Source organism: Pipistrellus kuhlii, unplaced genomic scaffold (assembly GCF_014108245.1).
Source record: "Pipistrellus kuhlii isolate mPipKuh1 unplaced genomic scaffold, mPipKuh1.p scaffold_m20_p_4, whole genome shotgun sequence".
NCBI classification, from domain to species: Eukaryota; Metazoa; Chordata; class Mammalia; order Chiroptera; family Vespertilionidae; genus Pipistrellus; species Pipistrellus kuhlii.
Window position 1 is genome coordinate 13,454,794 of NW_023425540.1, and position 20,011 is coordinate 13,474,804.

Consider the following 20,011-nt stretch of genomic DNA (forward strand, 5'->3'; position numbering starts at 1 on the left):
CCACCCTCCTTCTCACCTCTTTTCATCATTTCATTTATCTCTCAGCCTGTTCAAATAGCAGCTCCCAAATTGCAGGAACCTGGTCTGTACCCCCAAAATTACAGTTATAACATGGTCTTACCACATTACAGGGTCAATAAGAAATAATTTGTTGAATACACACTGAGTTCTGGCTTTTGCATTCCCTTCCCCACACATGTCTTCCTGCTAACCAACTGGGCACTTTTCTGTCCTCAATGGTCTCACCTCTCAGTAGATCTGACCCTGTTGGCCATGGTCTCTTTGAAACCCCCCTTCCCCTTGGCTATAATAACTTTGAGGTTTCTACCTTTCTCTCCTACCTCTTCTGCTTTAGCTCTTTCCCCTTGATGCTTTCTCTTTCTTCATCTCTTCTATGTGGGTGTTCCCAGGGGTCTGTCTGGGCCCTTTCCTCTTTTCATTCTCCATTCTCGCTCAGTGATCCCACCCCTCCCACAACTTCAATTACTTTCTGTCTGCTCCGCATCTCAGATCCACCTCTCCAGGCCTTTTTGTGGGAGAGAGGAAGTTTCAAGCAACATTTCCAGTCAAGGGATGCACTGACAGATTAGCAAAATGCACTTTCACTTCTGAGCGTGTGCATGTTTACCATCCCTTCTGCACTTTCATCGGTATGCATGGGGGCTCTTCTGTTTTAGCCTCTGACAACTGCTTTTTTTCTTTTCCTTTCTTCCCCTTGGGCATATTCCTCCTTTGATTTTCTAAGAACTTTCCTCAGGATTTTCTTCGCTTCCTGTTCGAGATCACTGACCACATTAGAACCATCTGCTAAGCAGTCAGGGAATACACCATTTCTCCCTTGAATCATTCGAATGACTTTCAGTTGCACTTCTATGTTTTTCTGGACCACCATTGCTTTAAAGAGAGTAAAACCTACTGTGGCCAACACACTTCGCAAAGTGGTCTGTGACGTGCAGGTCTTTGCAAGAGAAGTGCATGCTTCTGGAAATTGATCTTCATTAGTTTCAATTTCTTTGAGGTAACTTTCTAACAGATTTCCAACTAGTTCTTTGTATTCCTGATGTATCTCAGCACAGGTCAATTTGCCGCCTTCTTCATCATCATCAAAAATTTCAAATTTTCTGCTTCATGATGTCCAAGATGGGGATGGACCAGCCTGGGCCTCGCAGGAACTCGGTGACACTCTCCACCAGTTATTCTACCTCGTTATCTCCTTCCACAGCCATTCCTACCCTCCAGGGCACCAGGAAACCGAAAGCCAGACCCTCGGAGCCAGCTGAGGCCTTTGAGCTGCATGTTGCCCAGAGCAAATTGGGAAGAGTTGCCTCCACAGTTGCCCTGTCAGGAGTGCTGTGTGTTTTATGAGTGCCGTTTGCAGTTTTCTGGATAAACTACTATATATCATCCTCCCTCTCATCTAAAGGCTTATGCTTAAGCTCTTTTCTCTACGCAGAACCACCTTTACCCCTGCTCCCACCCTATTCACCTGGAAAACTCATCATCAATTTAGGAATCGCATTTTCTGGGAAGCTGTCTCCTACGGGTAGCCCTTCCTCTGAGCTCTGCAACCTACATGGACCCTGGGACCATCACTGCACTCGCCAGGTGTGCTGTGGCTGCCTGTGTACTTGAACTCCATCTACTAGACTCCTTGAAGCAGGAATTGGCTTGTTTGTCACCAGTTTTCCTATATCTACTCAGCACAGTGCTGAGCATAGTCGAAAATCAGTATGTGAGAAAGTGAATGTGTTTACTATAACACACAGCCTAGATCTGGTAGCAAATCTGATATCTTATATCTGGTCAATAAAATCTCCAACTGTAGGTTTGGTTTTCTGGGTAAATGAACATATTTTTGGTGAAATCTCTGTATTTAAAATACTCAAAGGGATGGCGGTAGCACCATAGACCTTTTTGGAGTCCTGATGTTATCTCAAGAGACAGGCAAGGGCTTCCACTGGCATTTCTCCCCTGCCACACTGGCACCGGGTACCTACCAGAAAAAGGTTGTCTGCTTAACTGCAGACACGCAGACATAAATAGAATTCAATATTGGGTCACATGATTAGCTTCTTAGGTGTAAAGCTTAAGCAAAGATTATTTCTGACTCTTCCCGCCCCTCCCTCCCCCCCGCCATATCCTTTGGATGTCAACTGGGATACAGGACACACTGTTCCTCTATAGAGTCGAATCCTGTAACAGAAGTCAGCTGCTGTCAGAAGCAAATAAGAAGTTCAGATTCAGAGGGTAAGAGAACCTCCTGCCCAGATCCCGGAGAAGCGGAGAGAACCCTGCTGAGAGCTCAGTGTGCCCCAGACAGCCAGGGCATGACCTCCACATTCCGAAAGGGGGTACTTGGGAGGGCAACCAGGCTCCGAGAGAGAGACGGCTACACCATTCAGGGAGGGCCAAAGGCTGTTGGACCCTGATCTTATAACTGATATTCATGGCCATGTGGTCGAAAGAAATTGATCATGTTGCTCATATAGAAATGGCATTTCAATTTCCTCCACAAAAAGCTGCTGAGTTGGAAACTGGTATTGTTCCCTAAAATAGCAAGAGACTATTATATGAGATGCTAACTGTCCCATTTTTTTTTTACTTTGAGTAAGATGAATACGGCCTTCGTTGGCCTCATCCTGGAATAGAAAACCAATGGCACACAGGGCTGGCTAAGAACTCTGTCTTGTTACAGACTGCCATCTAATCTCTTTGATAAAAGACTACTCCTGTCTACAGCTTCAACATAAAGCAAACCCACTATTGCCACAGATGAAATGGTTTTATGGTCTTTTTCAAACCCAGGGTCCTCAGAAAATGCACATTTGTGGAAATGTGGAAATTCAGAGGCCCACGCGCAGGCAAAGCGACCTGTGGGAACCGCTTCTCCCAAGGAGGTGGGTAATCACCATCCTGGATTTCCATCGTCTCCAGGAGCCCGGGTGCTGTAATTTTCCACTGTTATTGTTCTGTTGGTCTGTATTTTAAAAAGTGGTTTGGGTTAAATTAGATCATTTGTCTTCCCGGTAGTTTTCCAAGCCATGCTTTATTTTCTCAAGGATCTATAGTGCTCTAAACAAGACACCCGCGCTCTGTTTGGCTGGCGCTCCAGCCAAGAACCTGACACCCACACATGAGGTTGTGGTTTCAGAGAGTAGCGGTCAAACGAAGCCTGGCCTCCTTAGTGTCCTAGGCAAGGCTCCGTGGGGCAGTGTCCATATTTAGAGCTTCCCGAAAACCTGGAGGCAACACAGGACAAATCCAAAATACGACACTTGTGTTACTTCCTGAACCTGGAGAGGAGTTTCTATAAAGAATAGATAGATACACTACTAAACAGGACGAAGTCTGGCTAACTCCATTTTCTCCTGTGGGTTTCTTTTACACTTCAGGGGAAATAAAAGCCTTTTGCCTTTTACTTCATCATCTGGAAATATATTAGTTTATTCAATATATTGTACTGTCATAGGACCCTCCTCAAATCCCCTTGTAAACATAAATCTTATTCACCTAAATCTAACTTTAATTCAAGATGGTGGGAGGCTTGATAGGGAAGAGATATTATTACTATGAACATTCTACTGTGCTTAAAAAAAATCCCCAAAGTTTCCTGTGCCACTTAAGAATCTTTACTTATTCCTCACCTTAAGATGGCATTTTTATTGCAGAAATGCCCATATTTTTTATACTTATATGATCCCCAAATGATAATATTTCTTGGTTAATTTCTCAAGATTATATCTATTCCACTTCCAAGCTGAGTTTTCAATGCTTTTATACTGAAAAACAATACAACTTCCTAAAAAAATAGTCTGGAATAGATTCTGAGATCCAGGGAGTTATTTTTGTGGGTTCCCCCTAACTTTCTCCCTGCCTACATACTGATTACTCCAGCACCTTAAATTTAGTTGTGGATCTCTGAGCACCTCAGAAGCGCCATTCTGTTTTTCCGACTGTAACCTTTGGAAGTGTCTCCTATTGTCTCCTATTGACATTTATAATGCACTTATACCAAGAGAAGGAAAGGGGGATGTCTACTTGCATTTGGATCTCATGAAACCCAGTTAGCACAATAACGATGGTGATGAGAATATCTTAGCCACCAACATTTGTGGGCTCGCTCTGTGACAATTGCTGCTCTCAGATCTTTACTTCTTCCAACAACTCTGTGAGGCTGGTACCATGATTTCCCAGCCTGCTGCTGGGGAAGCTGGTGCAGGGAGTGGCTAAGTCACTTTGCCTGGGAGACAGGAAACTGAAGAACCCAGACAGCTGACCTCAGGTCTTTGGAGCATAACCATCACTCTATTATACTGAAACCAAGCTCTCCTTCCACTTTGCTTCAGAAATTACAGATTCTGCCAATCGCTTATGTAAACAGAGAGGATTAGCTGATTAGATCAAAGACAACTTTTGGATAAAGCCAAAAATATAAAAATTGCCCAAGGTCCTGAAATGTAGATTATTTTTTCAACAGTAATGTGTATTAAGTACTACGCCTGCCAATGTGGAAGTCAAATGGAGAGAGATTGAAGTCATCACACATTTGAGTTGTGACAAGAAAATGAGAAGAAAAGTCAGGTTACTTATGCTCTGCCATCGGCACCACACAGCGTGGGGACAAGTACATGCCTGTGACCCCAGCCCCGCAGGGGCCACCCTGAGCTCAGGCACCTGCTCCACCAGCACCAGTGTGGCCCGATGCTCAGAGGCTCTGGACAGTGGACAAGGATGTTTATGGGCTTCTTTCACACAGGACATAATGCGTCTCCCCAGTACCTACAACTTGTCCAAAAATTTTATTGGCTTCTCAGCTGCAGAATTCATCTATTTTTGCTTGGGGTTCAGTTATGACTTGCTGCTGGTATTTATATGACTGGCACGCATAAGCCTTGTGGAAGGTTTCTAAGGGTCTGGGCTTTTGAACTGATTACATTTAGGTGGTGAGTGCAAGAGAGTAAAAATTGGGCATTAAACAGGTCAGTCCATCTTGTCCACTGATGTTCTATACCAGTGACTTAAGTACATATGTACACACATGCATAGGTACACACACACACACACACACACATACACACACACACACACTTGAAAAGGAATCCCAACAACACTCAGGCAGACAATATTTAATGTGACAAAGCTGTCTTTGGTGTTTGCCTGGCAGAAGCCTCCAGGGAGGTCCCTGTGAGCGCCTGGGAAAGGTGTCTATCAAAACAGTAGAGCTACAACCAAGACTCTGATCATTTAAAGGAAAAAAAAGGTAACTTCATTAATGCACTCATTTCCACGTATTTGGATCAATTAGAATCAAACCGAATCATCAAAATAAATGGAATGCCAAGTTCCTGGGATGCAAAGCCAAGTAACCACCCCAAAAGTGAAGGTTGCTCTGTTATTGGCACACTTTTCATAATACCTGGGATGAGACCTCTTAGAAGAACTAACTCCCTCTGTTTGTCTCACTTGAAATACACCATGGTTCCCAACAGTTTTAAAAACAAGGCTGAATACTAGACGCTGTGTGCTGGCCAAAAGACAGTTGTAAAACCTCGACCTGGGGCAGGAGAAAAGAGGAATCCTCTCTCTTTTGACACTCTGTCCTACTGCTACTTACTTAAGGTGACCTACTTCCACCTTTTTTTTTTTACTTTAACACCTAAATCATGATTTATTTACAAACAGGTGAAACAAATATTCTAACGCAATCTGACTAGAGCATAAAGGCGCCTACCCTGCCCCTCTATTATCTGCAGGGTCAGAGAAAGCTTCCTGGAGGCTGTCAGGCGCCCCCGCCCAATGAATTCCCTCACTGGGCTACCTCTTAATATCAGCTGAAATGTCAGCATCTTCCTTGTCCCTTAGGCCCATCCTCTGAGATCAAGGTCAAGTCTTCCCTCCCCCAGGGATCCTCCCCCAACCAGTCTCAGTCACAGGACAGCTCCTGTCATAGGTCATCACTTATTACATTAGTCAATGAAGAGCACAGTGCCAGGCCAACAAGACATACTCCCTACATATATCTGAATCTTTCTTTATATCCCTCACAAATCTTAGAACTAGGGGCTTGAATGAGTTGTTACTCACTGGCTAACTGTCTTAAGGACCAGGGCAGTTTTATATGAACAGAAGGACAGATTTGAGAACCTGAAGATGAAAAAAGTGGTGGGTGGGGAAGACAGTATAGAGGCTGAGAGAGGTACACATAGAAAGGCTATCACAGAAACAGGTGTGCTAAAATATAAACACAACACTACAGCTTGTCAAATCATATAGACAGCAGGCTGAAAGGGGTCAATGGGGGAAAAAGGGGGACATATGTAATACTTTCAACAATAAATAATTATTTAAAAATTAAAAAAAATCATATAGACAAGACAGTAATTCTAATTGATCAAATGGGTCCAAAAGGGAACTTCTGAACAAAAATATATGGAATGTGACCTAAATATCTGTGCAAAAGAAAAAAGAATTAGCTTGAACTCTTTTAGTATAACCACATCTAAACTCATCTGACATTACCTATAATAGCATTTACATAAGAATTTAGAATCAGTCCAACCTCAGTGTTAGGATTCTTGTACCATGTCTCATGAGCTTGAGCTTCCTTAATGGGTTAAATGTGTTTTTTTGTTTGTTTGTTTTTGTTTTTTAAAGCAAATTGAATATTCCCACAACACATTTCAATTATCTTAGTCTAGTTCAATTGCCCTAAACTTATTTGTTTTTCCAAAGGGGCAGTGATTCAGAAGACCCTTTTCTAGAAATTCTTTGAAGTGTTCAGTGTCTTGGCTTGGTAAAATCTCCTTAACACTAAAGAAAAAAAAATAAAGTAAACTTTTCTTCCTATTTTACTGGGAGTAAAAGGGAATTTTCCAAGGTTATTTATTAAGTTTGTAAATGATACAGTGCAGATTTTTTAAATTGAACTATAAGGACAAAGATAATGGTAATTCTGGACTTTGATTAGTAAATAGATTTTTTTATTATATAAAATTCACAACTCTAACAGTAAAATTTAATCTGTTTTAAAATAAGCTTAAATAATATTTTAAATAAGCTTAAATAATCTGTTTTAAAATAAGCCTGTTAGTTGCTCAACACAGAATATGATGCTTCCTCACAAATTAAAATGCATTCAGATTTTCCCCTTGGTCTTTCTAAAAGACACTTTCTACAAAACAAAAGATACTTCTCTATAATTACTCACTTCTATGTAAGTATGAAAGTATGCTAAATAGAGAAAATAGGATATAAACTATTACATCATGTAATTTCTAACCCTCTCAAACACTTAGGCATTTAAAACTCATCCCATACGACTACTACATGTTTTCTGGGCTGATGCAAAAATTGAAGAAGTCAAAGAGAAAAACACCGACCAGGGAAAAACAGGAAGTCCCAACTTTGAAAAAAAACTCATTCCACCTTCTATGCAAACCACTAGAAGATTAGACAAACTAAGTATTTGTTGACATTGGCTGCAAATTTTGAAAAGGAATAGAGCTTTAAAAATATTCCGGAAGGAGACTCAAACTCTTTTTTATTGCTTCTTTTCGACTGCTTTCCTTTTGTAAGATATGTTTCAGAGGAACTGCTAAGTAGAAATCTCAGATTATTTTCATGTTCCTCCTTGTATAGATGGTAGAGTTGTAGGAGGCTCTGACTGTTGCCAAGCAACCTCTTAAGCAGGTATAGGGGTCTGTGCTGGGCATTTTCTCTTGAGTTATCACTTTTCATTTGATCCTCTGAAAACCCAGCACAGTAGGGAGTCTCAGCTCTTGTGGAAGATGGGGAGACAGAGGCTCATAAAGAAAAACGGAGCTATCAGTAGCAGAACTGGTATTCTGGCCTCTAAATCCAGCCGGGGACTCTGGAAAGCATGAGGGCCATCTGTTTAGATCTGAGCTCCTTCCTGGATTAGCTGTGTGATCTTGGGCACGTGACTTTATCTTTCTGTGATTCAGAATAGCAGAATAGGAATGCTCACCCAAATCTGTCTCCTGTAGGACAGATTTTAGGATTAACTGAGAGTATGTGTGTGACAGTGCTTAGTACCAAAGGAGGCACATCATCAACCCTCTCTCCCCCCTCCAATTAGAAGATCAGAGATACAATGTTTGGGGGTGAGTCCCTGACCTACAGCACAGGCCCTGACACATCAGAGATGCCCAAACCCCCAAGGGGCCTCAGGATGCAGCTCTGGTTCAGGGCAGACTAAAATTTAAGAAACTCAGATCCAGGCAGCAGTATGGTGGTTACCAAAGGGAAGGACATGGAGGGTAAAGGGGCACAAATATAGGGTGACAGAAGATTATATGACTTTGGGTGGTGGGCACACAATGCCATATACAGATCAAGGTATCATAGAAATGTACTTAAAACTTACATGGTTTTATAAACAAATGCCACCCCAATAAATCTAATTAAAAAAAAAATTAGCCCTAAAGACCTGTGGAGGGTCTAAATATCTTCTTGCTTTTTAGAATAGCCACAGCCAGTGGAGTGATTCAAGGCAAAAATGACTTCCTTGATGAATGGGGTCACTCCCACTTGGCCCCTTCGTGTGTTCCGGTGGGGACTGGGTATTGGATGAACTCAGTTTTCCAGAAGTGACCATGCGAACCCAAACTGCCTGAGAGTTCATGCCTCTCGTCAGTAAGGAGGAGAAGGGCAGCAAGGAAATAGATAACGATGTAGCTGCTTTGTGATTTCCATAAAAAAAAGCGAAGACACAGATTCAACGAAGTGGTTCTAAAAGCACCTCCTACTCCACGTGCCCGAGCTGCCCAGCCATGCTCCTCCAGCTCTACTAGCCCCGTCTGCCCCTCCTTTTCTTTTTATAAGTATGGTTCCCTGGCTTCAAAGATTCAGCCTCAGTCAAAAGCAGCCGTAGCTAAGCAAAAGCAAGCAACCTTCTCATGACGTAATATTTGTCCTCATTAGTCTGACAGCTTTAGAAGGAAATGCGCGCAGTGTGTGCCATGTACATGTTCAAAAGCAGCTTTCACAGTGATGCCTCATTAAGTCAGAAATCTATCTTGGCTGCTGGGATCATGGAGAGGCAGCTCAAAGGAGAGCTGGGTGTGGAGGGTCAGGTGGGGTCACATTATCCTGATGCCAAAATGCTGTGTTTGGGACTGAGTTCTCCTTGTCTTGAAAAATCAAAGAATAAGTTTGTGGACAAAGAGGTAATCGAAAGCAAAGTTTACTGAGAGATAGACACACTCCCTCTAGCATGGAGGAGATCCAAGTGGGTTGCCCTGAAAGTTGTCTGGGGGGGAGGAGGGGTAAGATATACGCTCTGCTGGCTTCTGATTGGTTCTTTCAAAGAGAAAACTCTCAATCTATTGGTTATTCCCAGTTGGGTTGCCCTAGCAGCTCCCACCTAGCTGGGTCTACTTTCCCTCCCATGGTCCCATCCCTGACTACCTAACCCTCCTCTATCTCCTTAATCCTAGGCATGGGAATTTAGATTGGATGCGATAGGCAATGGGAAAGACCTGGAGCTTGTGAGGGTAGAGTTTATGAAGACTGATTTGGTAGGAATGTGTAATGGACTAAAATGTCAAGAAAGCAGAGTTAGAAAACTACCCCTTGCCGCAGAATCCCAGGGAACAGGTGTGGCATCCAGAACCCAAGGCATTGGTGACAGGAAAGAAAGTTGGGAGCCAACATTTATTTTGATGTAAGAAATAAGGTCTGTTTCTCATTTGCCTCAAACACCGCACTCCTGAGTCAGTCTCCCTGAGGGTGGGGCCTGTCTCTAGATTGTCAACCAACATTAGTTGTCTAGCTGAGATGCAGCAGGGGTGTCACTGCCTGTAGCTGGGTACCGGTGACACAAGGTGGAAACAACACCTGGAACCACTCATTCTCCAAGTCATGTAAAATGAAAATAAAACAATACTTCATTCCAACAAAGCCTAAAATTGACGAGGTGAACTTCCTGCCTAAATTTAAAGAATATAACCCACAAGGAAGGACATTTGGCCATCACCAAGCTGCCTTGGTCTCTGTCAGCCTTGACCCTGACATCTGAGGATCCTGGACATGAAAAATGGCAACAGGGATATGGTGAGTTGCTATAGACTAACTATACTTTGTCAGTCAGCCACACACTGATCACACCCTGTGTGCAAGGACAGCTCACAGGACCCTGTTGACCCCTACCACTAAGTGCCCCTCACTTTTGGTGGCTTTGCCCTGAGAGCTGTGCCCGTGTGGACCTGGTAGCTGGTAAGGACTGCAGGGCATCAGGGCCAGGGGGCCACCGGACATCTAGCAGTGCAGTTCCCAAAAAGGGACAGCAGGCTAAGTGGTCTGAGACGCACCGGGATGAAGAGGCAGAATGAAGAGGAAAGGGCCAGGGGCCAGAACCAGGACAATGACAGCCCTGGGGGACAAAGGGGTAAGACAGTTGACAGGCGATGGCAAGAGTACACCCTGTTGCTCTTCTTGCCTTCACTATGCCTACTCCTCACTGGAGACACCCAGTTCCAAGCGAGTTTACCCTGGACGCTTGCAGGTGATGACCAAGTGGCTCAGGGTGCTGGGTGGCCTTGGGAGGCAGTGAGCAGGGCCCTGGCAGGAGTGGCTCCCTGCCCCGTTTGCTCTCTCCCTCTTCATCTGCTATCATTGCTTTCCTTTGTTACTGACTGTTGAACAATGAACGGGGTGACCGCCCACTGGGGGAAAAATGTGTTTCTCTAAGAGCGAGAAGTCATGCTCACCAACGATGCCTTGGCGTCGGCAAAGCAAACGTCTGTGCTAAGCCGACACTTATCTGATGGCAACGTTCTGTTGGGATAAACAGAAATATCTCTGGGATCTGTTTACACTGCTGAGACCCAGGTCCCTGTGGGATGGCGAAGAAGTCAGAGCAACTGCTTAGCTCTATTCTCTCAAGCAAAGGATGACGGGTGTGTGGACTCTGGGAAGTCCTGGCAGTTTCGGGCAGGGAAGCCTTCCTGGGAAGCCTGCTGGGAACCAGCCTGTTCTGGGGCCACAGGGCCTACAGAAAGACACGTATTTTAGCCCCTGTGGACGGAGACCTGAAAAAAGCCAGATTACTAAAGCTGGAAGGGTGGCCTGCAACTCCCTGTGTGCCCAGCCTGGCCTACGAATCCACAGTGTGGATGCGGTTGGGATACACAGAAAGGAGGGGGTGGAACAGCAGAGAGAGGCCCTCACTCTGAATTGAAGATGATAAGAGACAATCATTGATCGACTGCCCACACCCCACACTGGGGATCGAGCCCGCAACCCAGGCATGTGCCCTGTGTCAAATTGTGACCTCCTGGTTCAGAGGTCAATGCTCAAGCACTGAGCCATGCCTGCTGGGCCAATGTCTGGAATTTGATGAGCTCACACAGTGCTTCTGAAAGTATGCTCCAGGAACACTGTTGCTTCGAGATGTTAATAGGTGCTATATATATATATATATATATATATATATATATATATATATATATATATATATTTAAAAGCCTAGGTATGTAAATAACTATAGGATTCAAGGTTTTTTCAAAAGACCCACCTTCTCAATGACTTTATATGCCAATGCGTATTATAAATCTCCAAGGAAACAATGGTATTCCCAGATGTTTTTGCTGGCACAAGCCTGTCTTTGGGGTACACATCACACTGCTGACTTGTCTAAATAAGATATACTATTGCCAGGTGTGCATACACAGCTGAATGAATATAGTATAGTATATTTTTTTTTTGAAAAGGACTCATTATCAGTGCTCACTGGAGATCTAACAGGGTAATGCCATGAGGAGCAGTGTAACCAGGAAAATCTAGTTCCTTCCCAGGCTCAACTGGCTTAGGCTTCCTAGAGGTCACTGAGTCACTCTGTATGATCTCAATGGCCTCAGAGGTTCTTTTGTGATGGATTTTCATCATCCTTGCATGACAGCCCAAGGAAGCTGGAGATTATCCAGGTCCAGCTCTTTTGAAGGTTGGTTCAGCCTTTCTTGCTGTAGGTACTTATCTGAGGTATCTAGTTTCCACGGAGTCTGTTTCAGGATTCTTGATGTTGTCTACGGACCTAACCTACACATGTCTTCTCTGTACCAGACAGTAGCTCACATTAGTTGATGGTATCAAAGGATGTATAAACCACTTTGTACACAGTTCCAAGCAACAGCAAGTATATTGCCCTACTTTGCCCACAGAAAGGACCACGCTGATACCAGGCAGCACGTGCTGCCAGCTCTTTATCTAAATACCATGGCGCCCTGCTTAACCCGCTGTCACTTGACAGGTCCTCTGATGGCCTATGGCCTCCACGCTCGGTGCTGTTAAGTAATCTGGTTAGCACTTGTTTACAATCAAGGCGGGGAGATATGGTAAACGTATACAATAGACATATAGTCATATACACTTCGGTGTGACTTTGTGCCGTGATTTTCAATTCTTCCACACCTTGCCATGTCTACACATTTATGTTTTATAAACTCTAAAGGTATAAACTGCTTAATTCAATAGTTGTTGAATAAAATAAAACTGTTAGTAAATGAGAGAGAATTACCCCCATGTAGCTCCTCTTTTTTCTCACTACACCTTCACCCTGTTCCCCCCCAAAAAACAATAACAACAACAAGAACAACAAAACTCTAAACAACCCATCAAAAATATATTTGAGGGGTGGAAACAATCTGTATTAGCCTACTGCTGGAAACAGGGGGCTTAAACCCAGCCGGTGTCACTTAGTGATTGGGTGTTGACCTATGAACTAGGAGGTCAGGGTTCCATTCCCAGTCAAGGGCACATACCTGGGTTGTAGGCTCCATCCCCAGTAGGGCGTGTGCAGGAGGCAGCCAATCAATGATTCACTCTCATCTTTGATGTTTCTGTCTCTCCCTCTCCCTTCTTCTCTGAAATCAATAAAAATATGAACAATAACAAAACAGGGGGCTTAATGTTTTAAATGGAATACACAACACAATTTAATAATTTTTAAATCACTGTTGGGTAATTATCTTGGAGTCAAACAGAACACTCCCTATGGCAGTGCCTGGTGAGCATTTGATATTTTACCATCATCGTGCTATGAATCCCACCCTTTCTAAGGAGGTCGGAGGAGTGCTCGCTGGGGCTTTGGCTGGAGGTTACCCTCCTGCCAGGAGGGCAGAGATGACTTTGTAGACCATTCGGAACGGAAAGGGCGAGTTCCTGTGTGTGTTGTTCTTGGAGGCCCTTCTAGTGGGAATGGGCCGTGGTGGCTCTTCTATCAGATGTGCTCTATCTTTGGTCATCATCCGTTTGAACTGTCCTCTTGTAACCTCTTGTAAGTATAAAAGGGAAATGCAGAAAAGACAGCGGGCCCTTGAACCGGTCAGCACCTGATACACTATCAAAGGAGAAAGAAAAACAAAGCACCTTTGCACTGCAGAGCTCTTCCCTGTAGGAAGCCCAAGGGGTTTCAGATATACAACCCTGAACAGGATTGGCTGTCATGCATGCAGAAGATACAGTTCTACCTAATAAATATTTTCTTAGTTTTTACTCCATGTGATGAAATGTTTCTTATGCCTCTTTCTTACTATCAGCCTCGGGGTTCTGCTGCAGGGATGGCCATAATATCCCTTCTATGTTATCGAGTCCACACACTGAGTTCATGAGATGAAGGATTCTAATATTTCTTGAGCATTGTTTCGTTAGGTTCCAATTCTTAACCAGTTATGAGATAGGTAAGCCTATTAAAATATTTTCAATTTTTATGTGTGTCTTTACATGTGCCTGTGGTAAAGTCATCTGCGACACACACACACACACAAATACACACACACATATTTCAAAGAGGAAGGAAGAGGGAGAGAGAGATAGAGACATCAACAATGAGAGAGAATCACCGACTGGCTGCCTCCAGCATGCCCCTACTGGGGATCGAACCCAAAACCCAGGCATGTGCCCTGACCCGGAATCAAATCATGACCTCCTGGTTCATCGGTTGACACTCAACCACTGAACTACCCACAGGGCTTAGATTATAAATATTTAAAAAGCAGGCACTGTGACCCCTTAGAGTAAGTGGCACAGGTAAGGGGAAATGTTTGAAAGCTCTGATGAGATGTGTGCGCCTAACAACCGAAAGCTCTGACCCCCCCCCCCCCCCCCCCCCCCCTAGACTCTCCCACCCCTGCTCCAGCTTTGTAGGTCTTGAAATAAACTGTTCACGGGATGAAATGATGCTTTTCTAGGGAGAGAAAATACAGAAGTAAGTACGACCTACACTGTTCAAGTCTCATCCCTCTGGTAGCACAGACCTTTCAGGCTGCGGCCAGGAGCCTCTAAAGAAAACCTTGGGCCACGGGGAGGTGGGCGGCTGACTCAACAGGAGGTTCCTTCCTCTGAGTCAGCTTGGCTCACTGTCCCCCTAGAGTGGGTGCTGGGCTCCCGAAGTCAAAACAGAATTAAGGTCTGAAACTAAGCTTTTGCTCCCAAAGGAGCCTAAACAGGAAGCTGGTTTTGGGATGCCAGCTGGCCTGCAGCCACAGACACGGACTCTGTTTCCAGTCCCCGGTGGCACTGCCGCCCGATGATATTCTGATGTGCACCACCACCAGCTTCTGAACCCTGTCCAAGGGAGGGGAGACACAAGATGCAATCCTGAATTTCACGGGAGAGGAGAATAACCATTATCAAAGCATGTCAATTATTAACTCTTAAAATGACGAGCAGCACCTGATAGCACTGAGCAGGATTAATGATCATTGATTTTGAGTTTAAAGAACCCAAGTAACAAGACTAATTACAATAACCTTGAATTCAGTGCCTGGCCATTTATTTCAGTGTTTTCAGGAATCTCCTGCAACACCAGGAAACTAAAGAGATAATTGCTCATGTACCTTCTACTTTCAGTACCCTCAAAAGCCATTACTTGTCTGCCCTTGCCTCCCTGCCTTATTATTCCTTGAACTTCCTGTTTCTAAATTGCAAATTCTGCAAAAGAAAAACGTTTAGTAAAATATCGAACCTTGTGAATCACCATCAAGGTCATTTTTTTTTTTACCCCTTCTACACTGGATGGCAGCATTGGGCATTCATAAAATTCCAGATCCAACATTTCGGTGGCGAGAAAAATGTCATGGAATAGAGAACTATGATTTCAACAGGACACTGAGGGTGAAGAGGGCAGGTGGGAAACATATGGTACTATTAAGAGCCAAAGATAACCCCCGTTCCTGTAACTACAGCTCCTGATCTGTCCAGCACAGCCACACAACCTCCTACATAAGGGAACCCCACTGCCCGGAGCAGCAGAGTGCATTCTGAACTCTGGCTGGGGCTGGTAACAGAGCATTCATTGGCTTTCCAAAGTCTCAGCTCTGCCTATGAAATAAGCTCAGCCACTCATGCCTTTGCTCATACGTTAGAAAAAGACAGGGCTGACCAATGACCACAACCCAGAGACAGGGAAAAGGAAAAGAGAAACCTGAACTCTTAGGAGCCAGGACTCCTCTCTCAGCGCTCCACCAGCCACCCAGATCAGACACATACTTCCAGACGAAGAAGCCTCCATGTGCAACTGCCCACTGTCAGTGGAAGGCAGGATTGCTGGCTTCAGTTTAGAAAACCCCCAGTCTACCGTAGACCCTTTTTAATTGCCTTGTGGGTGTATACCAGTACTGTTGCGACTACCAGTTTAAGAGTATTCTGCATATGTTACAAATTGTCCCCAAATGCAAGCAAACAATTAACCTTGTGTGATAAAAACAGCAATAAAGAGAATATTGAAACTTTTATTTTTTCCCCTCAACCCACTGAAAGGTTAGGTTGTTAACATCAGAACACATTTCAATTTCAGAGGAACCCCCTTTCCTTGTCCTGGGTTCCAACTCAAAGAGGAACTTTGGCCCTTTCTTTCGAGTTCCTGTTTTGTCCTTAAAAAGAAAACTCTTGTCTGCTGTTAATGCTTTTCCCACTTACACAACCAAATCACCTTGGCAACAAGGGCTAGAATATTATATTCACTATTTTTTATAGTGTCCATGTTTGATACTATCTGTCTTATTCAATTTCTTCTTCTATTTGAATCTTTCAAGGTCTGAAGACCAAGAGGAAAAGCACATGACCCCTCGGTGGCTCAATAGAAGCCCTTTTCCAAGTTTGAATGTAGAAAATAATATATTATCCTCTTTCAATTCATGGTACCATCATAGTCCTTTCCTCCCTGTCTCCCTATGTTTATATTTCTTTCTATAAAATTATTGACTAGATATTCTCAATCATTTGTTCCTAAAGATAGTGTTTTTTCTTTTTTTTGTAACCTGCCATTCTCTGGAGCATTAACTCAATCCATTGAGGTTCTGCTTCCCGGCAATTGTCGACAGTTTGGCTCAAATAAACTCACAAAAATTCTTTACAGGTTTGAATGTTTGTTTTTGTTGTTGTTGTTTTTATAAATATATTTTATTGATTTTTTACAGAGAGAAAGAGAGAGGGATAGAGAGTTAGAAACATCGATGAGAGAGAATCATTGATCAGCTGCCTCCTGCACACCTTCTACTGGGGATGTGCCCACAATCAAGGTTCATGCCTTTGACCAGAATCAAACCTGGGACCTTTCAGTCTGCAGGCCTACCCTCCATCCACTGAGCCAAACAGGTTTCGGCAAAGTTTGAATGTTTTTATGTTAACAACTCAAAAGTCTGTTTCCAACACCAAGGCACATTTTATGTCACTCCTTGACTCAGACTCAAGGATACACCTTGGATCTATCTATCCATCTGCAATAGCTCACACTCTCAACCTATACCTCCTGGGGGTCATTAAGTTCACTAACAGTCGCCCAATTCAATTCTTTCTCTCTTGCTTTCCCTCAAGTCTCTAAATAAAATTTCACTACTTACAAATTGGCAAATCGGTTGACAACGCATTGTAGATAAGATAGTGAACATATTCCTGACCTATAAAGTGTACCCAGTTGTTATTATTACGCAGAGGCCATATTATGCTAATTTTTTTTCTTTTCCCAACCTAAAAATATTGTACTTCGTTGACATAAAGTGGTTGAAGGAAGGAGGTGGCTGTCATAGGAGACATTCTACTTTTGGATCTGTCATATCTGAGTGTGTTATCTTTAACAGCTCACCTGTTTGGGCCTCAGTTTCCTTACAGACAAAATAAAAGAGGGTTGGTTTAGAAGCTCCAAGCAAAGAGAGAGGAGCTACTTCACATGGGTCGAAGTTTAATTTCTTTCCTACCTCGAACAGCTGCGCTGCTGATTATTTCTTTCTCATAGCACTTCCACTCCCAACGATCTGATTCCCATCAGAGAGTGATCGGAGGCAAAAGAAAGGAGCAGACAACAGAGGGAGGGAATGGTTCAGCTTGGAAATGGTCAAGTGTAGAAGGAGAACAGACCATGACCTCTGACAGAGGATGGAGAAGTCTTGTTGACGGCTCGTTTCTCTGGATCTCCTCTCTCACAGAACGTTCTTATTCAGGCGTCAATATTTTCATGAGACCCAAGCCTTTCCGCTGTCTTTCTTGGAATAAGGATGACAAGCCCACCTGACTGTTCCTCAGTGGAGCCTCTGTAACAGGCTGGTCTGGCACCAAGAAAAGCTTCTCAAAAATTCACCCAACCGAGAGGCAGGGCAGTCATGACAAGCTGTGAGCCCCGGCCAGAATGCAATGTGATGGCAAAACAAACTCTCCCACAGGGAAAAGAAAAACACACTTTAGGGATATGAAGAAAGAAGCAGCCACAGGCTGGGAACACGTACTTTCATCTAATTCTACGGATCTTGACTTTGCTACATGTATTGCCATGAGCTTCTGCTGGATATAGTTCTTAAATTTAAAAATTATAGGACGTTTGCTTTGATGATCGTGGGGCATGCTATTTTCTATAATAAATTCAAATATTACACTGAATAAAATGCTTAAATTCCTTTAGCCACGGTTTCTCATTTTTCTGTTGTTTTTGCCAAGGAGGCAGATGGAAAGGATGTATCGTGTAAGAGTCTAGGATTGGTCGCTGTGGAGTAGAAATGATGAATCAAGGCTGACAAAGTCTGTTTAGCTTTCCAGGGTGCGTCTTGGCAGCCTGTGCCACATGTGTCAGAGGCTGTCTGACTCTGCGTGGTGCTGGCTGATGGGGAGGATTCTGTGTGTGATGCTATGGAAACTCTCAAGCATGAGGGGAAATGAGTGAAATGAAAGGATGAAAATAGGATGATCAAAAGGGATAGAGGAAAACCTGAAGAGCCCTTGCTGGTTTAGCTCAGTGGAAAGAGCGTTGACCTATGAACTGAAGGGTCCCAGGTTTGATTCTGGTCAAGGGCACATGTGTGGGTTGTGAGCTTGATCTTCAGTAGGGGATGTGCAGGAGGCAGCCAATCAATGATTCTCTCTCATAATTGATGTTTCTATCTCTCTTTTCCTCTCCCTTCCTCTCTGAAATCAATATATATATATATATATATATTCAATATATATATATATACTACATATATATATATTGAATATATATATATTTATTGAATATATATATATATATATATATTATTTTTTTTTTTTAAAGAAGAAGAAAGAAAACCTGACGAGTCCACATGAATGTAAGAAAGAAACACAGATATTTCTGAACTATCATGAGATAGGACACATATATAGTGTTGAGTCAACCCTCCCCAGTATAAACATTTTGCGTTCGCTGTCCAATCACCTCTTCTATACCCCACTGCATTATCCTCTATAGAAATAGGCAAGAATGTGACATAGGCCATCACTTCATATGTCTAAGTGTTTACTGCCTAAGGGTACTTTATCTAGAGCAGTGGTTCTCAACCCTTCTAATGCTGTGACCCTTTAATACAGTTCTTCATGTTGTGGTGACCCCAAACATAAAATTATTTTCATTGCTACTTCATAACTGTAATTTTGCTACTGTTATGAATCACAATGTAAATATATGTGTTTTCCTATGGTCTTAAGCGACCCTGCTAGCAATTCTCAACCTGTGGGTTGCGATTCTAGAGAATCATTCCCAAGTGGAAGCCACCTTTCAAGTCTGCACAGCCTCTAAGAGCAGCATTCAGCATAGATAAGCGTTACCAGGGTAGCAGTGTCACCCAGACATTCATGGTGCAAGATAAAGAGTCTGTTGTAATAATAGCAGTAAAATAAAAAATAAAAAGAGGATGCAAAAAGAGCAAGATTTAAGACACCAATAGCTAGGTACACTTTGTTACATATCCAATTAGTCTGCCCATAATGGCTATGATTTATTATGCATCCTGGTGAAACCTTTAGTTTTTTTTTCTCTTACCTCCTTGATTTCACATAGAAGCCAGGGTTTTGCTCAGACTCCACATTCAAGTTTTCATTGCTCTCCAGAAGAACCAGCAGGTGGAGAAATTGCCCCCCTCTGCTGGCATCTACCCCTCCCTGAGCTGTCCCAGTTTTTACTTTTTTAAAAATTTTATCGAGGCAGATGCAGAGCAAGGATCATACCCATATAAGCAGCTGCTTCTATGCAACCGGCTTTCACATACCCCCAGTTTCCTGGTTGCCATCCCTCTAGTAGGAATGTAGCGAGTCTGCCCTGGCTTCTTTCACTAAGAAATAAAACACTTCACTGAAATACTATCATTCTGGTTTTTGATCCCTTGAAACATGCACATAATAGACACTAAGTAAAGGATCTTTCAGCAAAGGCCTTAACAAAGAATTCTTATTGAATTGCTTCTGCAGCCCTCCTTCCGAAAAAAAAAAAAAAAAAAAAAAAGCTAATTAAAATAAAAAATCCTGAAATACCTTATTCTAAGTTTATTGAGGTGTGAACAGAGAGACCAGGAGTAGTTTCACTATAAGCTCAACTGGGAACGGAGAATTCATGACCAGGCTGCTGGCAGGAGCTGCCTCTTTTCTGTCACTGAGGGCCAGAGTCCTAAAAGAGGCCTGGACAGTGACTTTCTTGGGACTTTCCATAGTTATCTTCAGAAAAAGAAAATACTGGCCATCTATACTATTGTGCTGTCTTTCTCTCTTTCTGTGG

At 43.2% G+C, this 20,011-nt stretch overlaps 1 protein-coding gene and 1 pseudogene across 3 annotated transcripts in view; both read right to left on the bottom strand.

The window, feature by feature from the left end:
* The window catches only part of ANKH (ANKH inorganic pyrophosphate transport regulator), a 112,382-nt gene that overhangs the window by 52,034 nt on the left and 40,337 nt on the right, over nt 1-20,011 (bottom strand). The window lies entirely within an intron of this gene.
* LOC118702726 lies at nt 29-3,882 on the bottom strand (annotated as a pseudogene).